Source organism: Peromyscus leucopus, chromosome 3, assembly GCF_004664715.2.
Source record: "Peromyscus leucopus breed LL Stock chromosome 3, UCI_PerLeu_2.1, whole genome shotgun sequence".
NCBI lineage: Eukaryota > Metazoa > Chordata > Mammalia > Rodentia > Cricetidae > Peromyscus > Peromyscus leucopus.
In genome coordinates, this window is record NC_051065.1 from 3,754,958 (window position 1) to 3,763,715 (window position 8,758).

Consider the following 8,758-nt stretch of genomic DNA (forward strand, 5'->3'; position numbering starts at 1 on the left):
TCAGATACTATAAAAACACCGAGATAACTCTCAGCATCGTGGTCTTTGAGTCAGTATCTGTGCCACAGCCTTGCCCTCACCCATCATAATGCATTTTTTCATGGTCATGTTGACGACTTGCTTTGGGAACAAGCTAAAAACACTCATTTAATGGTGAATTACAGGAAATGGCATAGAGTTTGAGAGTTTTCTGTGTTAGATTTGATGAAAACAAAAAGATCAATAAGTGCTTCCACAGAAAACAATACCAAATTAGAGGATTGTCTCCTGTCTTTTTTCTCATGACAAGTCATGGATATAACTAAGAACATTAAAGACAGACAGGCACATGTCTTCTATAAACAGTGAGAGTGAGCACTAAGACATTAAGCAGTGACCAACTACCCCCTTCAACTGTTTATAGCTGGGGATGTCTTTCTGTATGCTGTGAATGTGTTGCTATGATTGATTGATAAATAAAATGCTGATTGGCCAGTAGCCAGGCAGGAAGTATAGTATAGGCAGGATAAGCAGAGAGGAGAGTTCTGGGAAGTGGAAGGCTGAGTCAGGAGACACTGCCAGCCGCTGCCACAGCCATGAGAAGTAAAATGTAAAGATACTGGTAAGTCACGAGTCACATGACAAGGTATAGACTTATAGAAATGGGTTAATTTAAGGTGTAAGAGCTAGCTAGCAAGAAGCCTGAGCCATTAGGCCATACAGTTTTAATTAATATAAGCCTCTGTGTGTTTACTTGGGTCCAAGCAACTGCAGGACTGGAGGGTGAGAGAGATTTGTCCTGACCATGGTCCAGGTGGCACATAGGAAAACCCCAGCTACAGTTTATACAGGACCTCATTCTCTGCTTTTGTTCTTCTTTTCCGACTTTACATTATCAAAAACTCACTTGGCTTTGAAGCTAAGATTAACATCTAAAACTTTAAGTTCACAGAGTCAGTTTGCTTTTCCTCTTTGATGCAGATGCTTCAAGCTACTGGTAATATAAGTAGCCCTATTGCTTTGGGCAGAGTGTTTAGAGCAGTGGTCTCAACCTGTGGGCTGCAGCCCCTTTGAGGGTCAAACAACTCTTTAGCAGGGTTGCAACAACCATTGGAAAACACAGGCATTTGCATGACAATTCATAATAGTAGCAAAATTAGAGTGATGAAGTAGCAATGAAAATAACTTTATGGTTGGGGGTCACCACAACATGGGGAATTGTATAAAGGGTTGCAGTATTAGAGATGTTGAAAACCACTGCTTCTGATGATCTCCAGAAGTCAGGGACTTGGAACAACTTGTTCGTGCTCAAGTGCCACCTAATATTTCCTATTGTTTGAATGTAAAGCTGTTGTTCGTCCTTTATCACAGGAGAAAACCATAAGGTACTGTAGAAGTAGTGGTTATAGATTTGTACTGTAATAGTCACAACCTAGTTTCCAGACTTTTCCGAGAAACTTGAATTTGCAGAAGACCAAGCTAGAAACACTGTCACCATCTATTCCTGCAAAAGAATGGGTCTCTGTATAATATCAGTCATGAAATGGAGTATTCTAGAGGCTATAACAACATTATTGACTCATTCATATTAGGAAAGGGAATATCTATTTTTAATTTTTTTAAACTCTATTATAGAAATTGCAAATAAAAAAATCACACACAGAAATAAACCAGACCCAAAGTCTATCTCAGTGAACACCTACACAGTTAGAACATCTATTCTGAAGCTATGGAACTTCACATTGGATTTTACACCTTCACCGTCAAATGCATTGTTATGCACTTATCCTCTACAGAAAATGAAAAGTCCGCAACAGAAGTAGAAAAACAATTAGCTTCATATCGTCTTTCACAACTTGCTTCCATTACCTGTGCTCAGTCCTTCCTCATCCTTTACTTTGCAGCCTTACTCCATTTTTTCTGCAGGGTCTACTGAGCCCATTTGTTTGCATAAATACAGATATTACTGTCTGTGCTCCACATATGAGTAAGGCCCTGTGGGTTTTTTCCCCCCTGAACCTGTGGAGTATTCTGTAGGCTATGACCTCATTATTGTCTTACTCTTTCCTATCAGAAAAGTGAGTCCCTAATTTGTTTTTAAAACTATTTTAAATTTATTATTTGACAGTTTCACATACATACATTTGATTGTGTTCACTTCCATTAACCTCGCTTACTCATATCTCATTCCTGTGATTATCTTCTTCTCAACAAGTTTCTCTTCTTTCATGTCATTTATTTCTTTATTTTTGTCATAACCCTCTGAGTTTAAACAGGATGACTTGCATGTGGAGCATGAGTGAGTTACCAGTGTCTATACCACTGATATAAAATGACTCCTCATCCCCAAGCAACTATTAATGGCCAATAGTTTCCCAAGGACATGTCAGGCCTCTTGAGCCCCTTTCATCCATGATGAAGTGTGGACAAACTCAATCTTGTATAGGTTTTTGTAATCTATACAAAATCACTGAGTTTAGGACAGCACCAGCCATGTCATGTCCAGAAGAAAGCATTTCACAGCATTGAAATGATGTCTCTTATTCTTTGCACACCTTCCTCTGAAATGCTCTCAGAGCTGAGTAGGGGGTGATACAGATGTCCCATTTAGGGCTAAACACTCAATAGTCACACATTCTCAGTATCTTCCAGTTATGATTCTCTGCATTAGCTACTGTCCACTTCAGAAAGACATTTCTCTGACCAAGACACAGAGTAGCATTAATTCATGGGTATGAATGTAAATATTCAGGAGATAATTTGACACATCCATTTAGTAAAAAACAACAGTAGTAGGCTCCTCAGGGGGTCTCTGACCTTTAGAGTATATGCTCTCTCTATATGTATATTGTTAGTATCTGTTGTTTGATAAATGTGTGGCATATGGAGCTCTTCGTGTGAGTGTATGTACAGATACATGTGGTAGACATGCACCCATGAGTGCATATGTGTGAAGGTCAGAAGCTAAAGTTCAGTGTATTTCTCAGTTGCTCTCCACCTTCATATATTTTTGAGATGGGGGAATCTGGTAAACCTGAAGCTCATCGACTTGGCAGTATTGACTGGCCAGTGAGGTTCAGGAATATACACCCACTTTAGTGTTTCCTATTGCTTCCTGTTTGGGAATTACAGGCATGTGCCCTGTGCCCATCTTTTTTAGGTAGGTTCTAGTGATCCAAATTTTCATGGCAGGCACTTTACAAATTGATCCATCTCTTCAGCCCTCAGCTATAGGCTTTTGACCAGACATAAAATTTCCTCCTGTGGAATGGGCCTCAAATTCAGTCAGAAAGCAGTTAGTTTCCTGCATCTCAAGTCATTTCACCAGCAGACACATCTTGCCTGCTAGGTCAGAACTGCAGCCCATGAAGCCTACAGCTGGGTAAGACAATTAACAATTTCTCTCCCCCTCAGTCTACACAGCATCTGTTGGCGATAAGTGATAGCCAGGAGGAAGGAAGCATCCAGCTGAGTTTTAGCTTGATTTCTCTTTGTCTTATAATCAAAATGTGTGGTGTTCTCAGCAGTAAAATAGGGGAACCATTTATCCACAACCATCAAATTAATTCAGAATGAATCCTGAAGAGCTGAGACTCATGAGATGGTTTGAACCAAGACCTTGGGGTGGTAGTTAACAACCCATTTAACATGGAAGATTTACCGTTTAGTATATGTATAACCTCAGAGTATAGAGCTGCTTTCCTGGGTTATGACCAAGAACAAATTTCACTTACAATATTTTATTGGCTGGTGTCACTGTCTCGAATATAATCCATATACTTGAGATTTTAGTGGTTAAGTACTGAGCCTCCAAGTAAAGGAAAAGAACCTGTATAGTGATTTGCATATTTACAAGAAAATGATTGTTCATTATGTATCAGTTTAATAACGCTTGATATCTTCACTACAGGATTCCATGAGGAAATGAGAATACTTGTTTTGCAAAATAGGAATAAATTCATTTATTCCATTATAAAATGAATTCACAATCATTACAAATAACTTTAAAGACACGTCTATGAGGAACAGAACAGCCGTCACCATAGTCTCATCATGGAAAGATAATTTCTACTCACAGTAAGGTATATATTTCCCCAGACTTTAAAAATATTTATTTCTCATTATAAAAATATGACCATGTTATATTACATGGACTACTTTTTCATGACCCAAGTTGCACCCAGAAACTCACTGTCTCTTTCCTCACCTTCCAGTTCAAGAAGTGCTTACATACATCTAGAACTTAAAGATGTTGAATACTGTCCAGCCAGGGATTTTCTGTTTAGGAGCAAAAAAGGTGGTGAAGCGCTATTTTCAGAGCATTAGAAATATCACAAGTATCTATGTTTCACAAAGATGTTTTCCACATGATTAGAAATCACATTCCTGAATTCTGTCTTATAATTTGAACTCTGCATTCACATTTTGTGTGAAAATATTTCATTGCCTCTCTGGCTACTGACAATTATGCATGTATTGGTTACCAGTTAATGAATACAAAGGTTCCTTTATATGGTAAGAATCAGTTAGAGAGAGAGAGAGAGAGAGAGAGAGAGAGAGAGAGAGAGAGAGAGAGAGAGAGAGACAGAGACAGAGAGACAGAGACAGAGAGAGAGAGTTGCCGAGGGAGACTTGGACTAGGCAGTGGGTGAGAGGAAACTGTGAAGTAGAAGTTGATTCAAATTTAAGATGCAGTTTGTTGGTCTGAACATTTCAGCCTCATGTTGACTGCTGAGAACGTACATACAAATAACATTATATAGACTGAGCAAGTTATACTTTGCTATTTAGGAATACACACACACACACACACACACACACACACACACAGACAGACATGTATACATGTATGTTATAATAATGAAAAAGAGCCCATGCTTATGAATGAGAATAAGGAGCGGTAGATGGGATTCTATGCAGAGAGGAAGTGGGTGGAGAAAATTATGCAATTATATAATAATCTCAAAATATATTTTTTAATATCCAGCCATGTTTCAACCTTGTTTTCTTACCTCATATTAAACTTACTAGGAATTTGTAACCTAATTTCTTGTCCTGTTACTTTATCAAATATAATAGGTAACCTTTTGTCATGTGATCATGGACAAAAATACTGTCAATAACTAAAATGTATTAAGGATTCATCTAGTCACATAAAATCTCTTCAACAGTGGAGGAATTCAAAGCTGGACAAGTGCCTTTGAAAATTACATATATAATCACTCAGAGCAATGATCTCATAGCCCTTGACACCTAACAAGTTCTCTAGACAACCTAGCCAGCTAATTATGTCTTCTTTTCTGTATTCTGATGCTTTGACATTAGGATCCTTGCCAGCCTAGAAAGCAGTTCTTTGGGAGAGTCTGGTCAAGTACTCTTCTGTCAGCCTTGTTTTCAATTACAAACTTCTAGTTGCACTATTATGTTTATATTTAATAGAAATAATATTACACTATGAAATACATATGAATTATATATTTAAATTGTTCCTTTTTATCAGTTCATTGTTTCCCTACTCAGCATTCATACAGATTTAGAAAATCAGGTTTGATACTAAAATCTCTGGTTAACTGATGCACACAATTAATCTAGGGTTAATTCAATGCACACAGGACAGACACACTTTTGGCTTTGATTTGGTAGTCTGGCTACTTATGGTAGGACTGATAACACTGTAGGGAGGAAGCATATGCCTGACATTCACATCCACAAGCTGTACTTCCTTGAGCATGTTGATACTTCCATCACCAGATAAGAAAATAGGAAGAGCTGCAGTAAGTATTTGGGAAGGCATTTGGGAATTTTCAGAGTGAGTAATTATATTCATATCAGATTTTTAAAAAATTGTTTAAACCATAATTTTTAAATGTTTTTTCTTAGCTTTTGCATTGATGTGCACTACAGGAAGTTTCTTTTCTTATATGTGTAAAGTGCTCAAATATTGATAATTCTCTCATTCTACCTAATAGTGAAGTAAAGAGGTTTTTCCTCTGAAAAGCACTCACTTTCTGTCAAAGTCAGAACTGAAGCAATGAGGCCTTAATTACCAAAGACAAGCTCTTTGCATACTCGTATTTTAATTTCCCACTTAAATTACAGATGGGGAATTACATTACATATATAATTGCCACTGGCCTAGTCTCATAGGAACAGTGGCTCTTGGGCTCATAAATAGAGGAGAAAGAAAAGAGAGCAGATAATACTTCATTCTAAAAATTTTATAGCTAAGAAGACAGAAAATTATACTCATTTCTGAGTGGTTTGCAGCTCTGACATTATTATTTACTTCCACTGTCCCTAATCTTAAAATTACCAAACTCTCTTCTAGTAGTGTCTATAGATGGTCACGTGGCATTATTTCTGCACCACCGCTGCATTTACAGATGGTGAATTTCATCGCGGTCATAAGAAAACGCCGACTATTAAGTGACCGCTTTTTCCTCGGTATTTTCTCCCCTGCCGTTGCATTTTAACAGCGGCTTTTGCAAACCAGATAGAGCATCTGGTAAATACAGATTATATGAGTAAAGATCTCTGCCTTCTCGGAGGGAAGGGCCTTGACTGAAGTGAGAAGGAGTGTCTGTGGTGTTTACCTTAAAGCTGACATTGGTAGAACACATCTCCCAGGACATCTCTGTGCCTCCACAACTACTTCTGCCTTTGCTTCTAGTCTTTGGTGTCAAAAAACACCCTGCATTCATGTGCAGTGGACCCTGCTCTTTCCTCCTGACATTTGGATAGCTGGAGAACACTAATGAATCTGCTCGTATATGTTCCATGTATACTCTTCTATCCACAGTGAGCAATAGAGTGGACGACCCAGGAGACTCACCTTGGATGGTTCTTCAGGAAATTGTCTTACTTGAATTATTCTCACGGACAGTTCCTAAGTACCATATTACAGTTTTGCATACTTTGCCTTCTCCTGTGAGAGAAAGGCATAATTTTCTAGTTGTCCGTGAATCTAAAATCTCAAGTCAGCCATATATACAGTATGGCTTTGACCATAGTAGTAGCTGCACAATTTACCCTTCATGGTCAAAAAGGTAATAATCTGACCAGCTGTTGCCAAGGACTTAATCAATTGTGTGTTATCTACTTATTTATTAAAATGGCAATAGAGTCAGCCTGCAGGTTTATTTTATTAACAGAGGCAATGAAGTAGTGTCCTAGTGTTCCGTAAAGCCATGGCCTGTGTCCCAGGCCAATCCCCTGGGCACTACAGCCTTTGCTCTCCCCTCTTGGCTAAGTTTTTGCTGTATTTGAAACATGTTGGTTCCTTCCTGACTTTTATAGTATGCTTGCCACTTTCTGATGCCTCTAATCTTTAATATCACAAATTGTTACAAATATCCAAAATTGCTGCTCTGATTTCTTTGCTTAAATTTCCCAGGTGTTTAGACATAACTCAGGACATCATGTCAACAAAGAGCTTATTGAAAAAATGAGAGCCCTGAAGATATTTTCTTTTTTTTAAATTTAATTTTATTTTATTTTACAATATAATTTAATTCTACATATCAGCCATGGATTCCCTTGTTCTCCCCCCTCCCTCCCACCCCTCATTCCCACCTCCTCCAGGGCAAAGCCTGGTAGACTCAGTCCAGGCAGGTCCAGTCCCCTCCTCCCAGGCTGAGCCAAGCGTCCTTGCATAAGCTCCAGGTTTTAAACAGCCAACTCATGCACTGAGCACAGGACCCAGTCCCACTGCCTGGATGCCTCCCAAACAGATCAAGCCAATCAACTGCCTCACCTATTTAGAGGGCCTGATTCAGTTCGGGGCCCCTCAGTCATTGGTTCATAGTTCATGTGTTTCCATTCGTTTGGCTATTTGTCCCTGTGCTTTATCCAACCTTGGTCTCGACAATTCTTGCTCATATAAACCCTCCTCTTTCTCGCCAATTGGACTCCCGGAGCTCCACCCGGGACCTAGCCGTGGATCTCTGCATCCAGTTCCCTCAGTCATTGGATGGGGTTTCTAGCATGATAATTAGGATGTTTGGCCATTCCATCACCAGAGTAGGTCAGTTCCGGCTGTCTCTCCACTATTGCCAGCAGTCTTTTGTGGGGGCATCTTTGTGCTTCTTCCTTTGCTCATGTGGTCTTCATTTACCATGGTCTTTTATTCCTTGGTCTCCCTCTCTGTTCTTGATCCAGCTGGGATCTCCCGCTCTCTTTCCCTCAACCCTCACTCTTCATTAACCCCACTCACATCCATGTTGTTCATGTAGATCTCATCCATTTCTCCATCATTGGGCAATCCTCGTGTCTTTCTTGGGGTCCTGTTTTCCAGGTAGCCTCCCTGGTGTTGTGAGTAGCAGTCCAGTCATCCTTGTTCCACATCTAGTATCCTCCTATTAGTGAGTACATACCATGTTTGTCTTTCTGAGTCTGGGTTACCTCACTCAGGATGATATTTTCTAGTCTCATCCATTTGTCTGCAAACCTCATGCTGTCATTGTTTTTCTCTGCTGAGTAGTAATCCATTGTGTATATGTACCACATTTTCTTTATCCATTCTTCAGTCGAAGGGCATCTAGGTTGTTTCCAGGTTCTGGCTATTACAAACAATGCTGATATGAACATAGCTGAGCAAGTGCTCTTCTGGTATGATTGAACATTCCTTGGGTATATGCCCAAGAGTGGTATAGCTGGATCTTGGGGGAGATTGATTCCCAATTTTCTAAGAAAGTGCCATATTGATTTCCAAAGTGGTTGTACCAGCTTGCGTTCCCACCATTTTTATTTCAAAAATTATAGCTTACTTAATGACTATTGG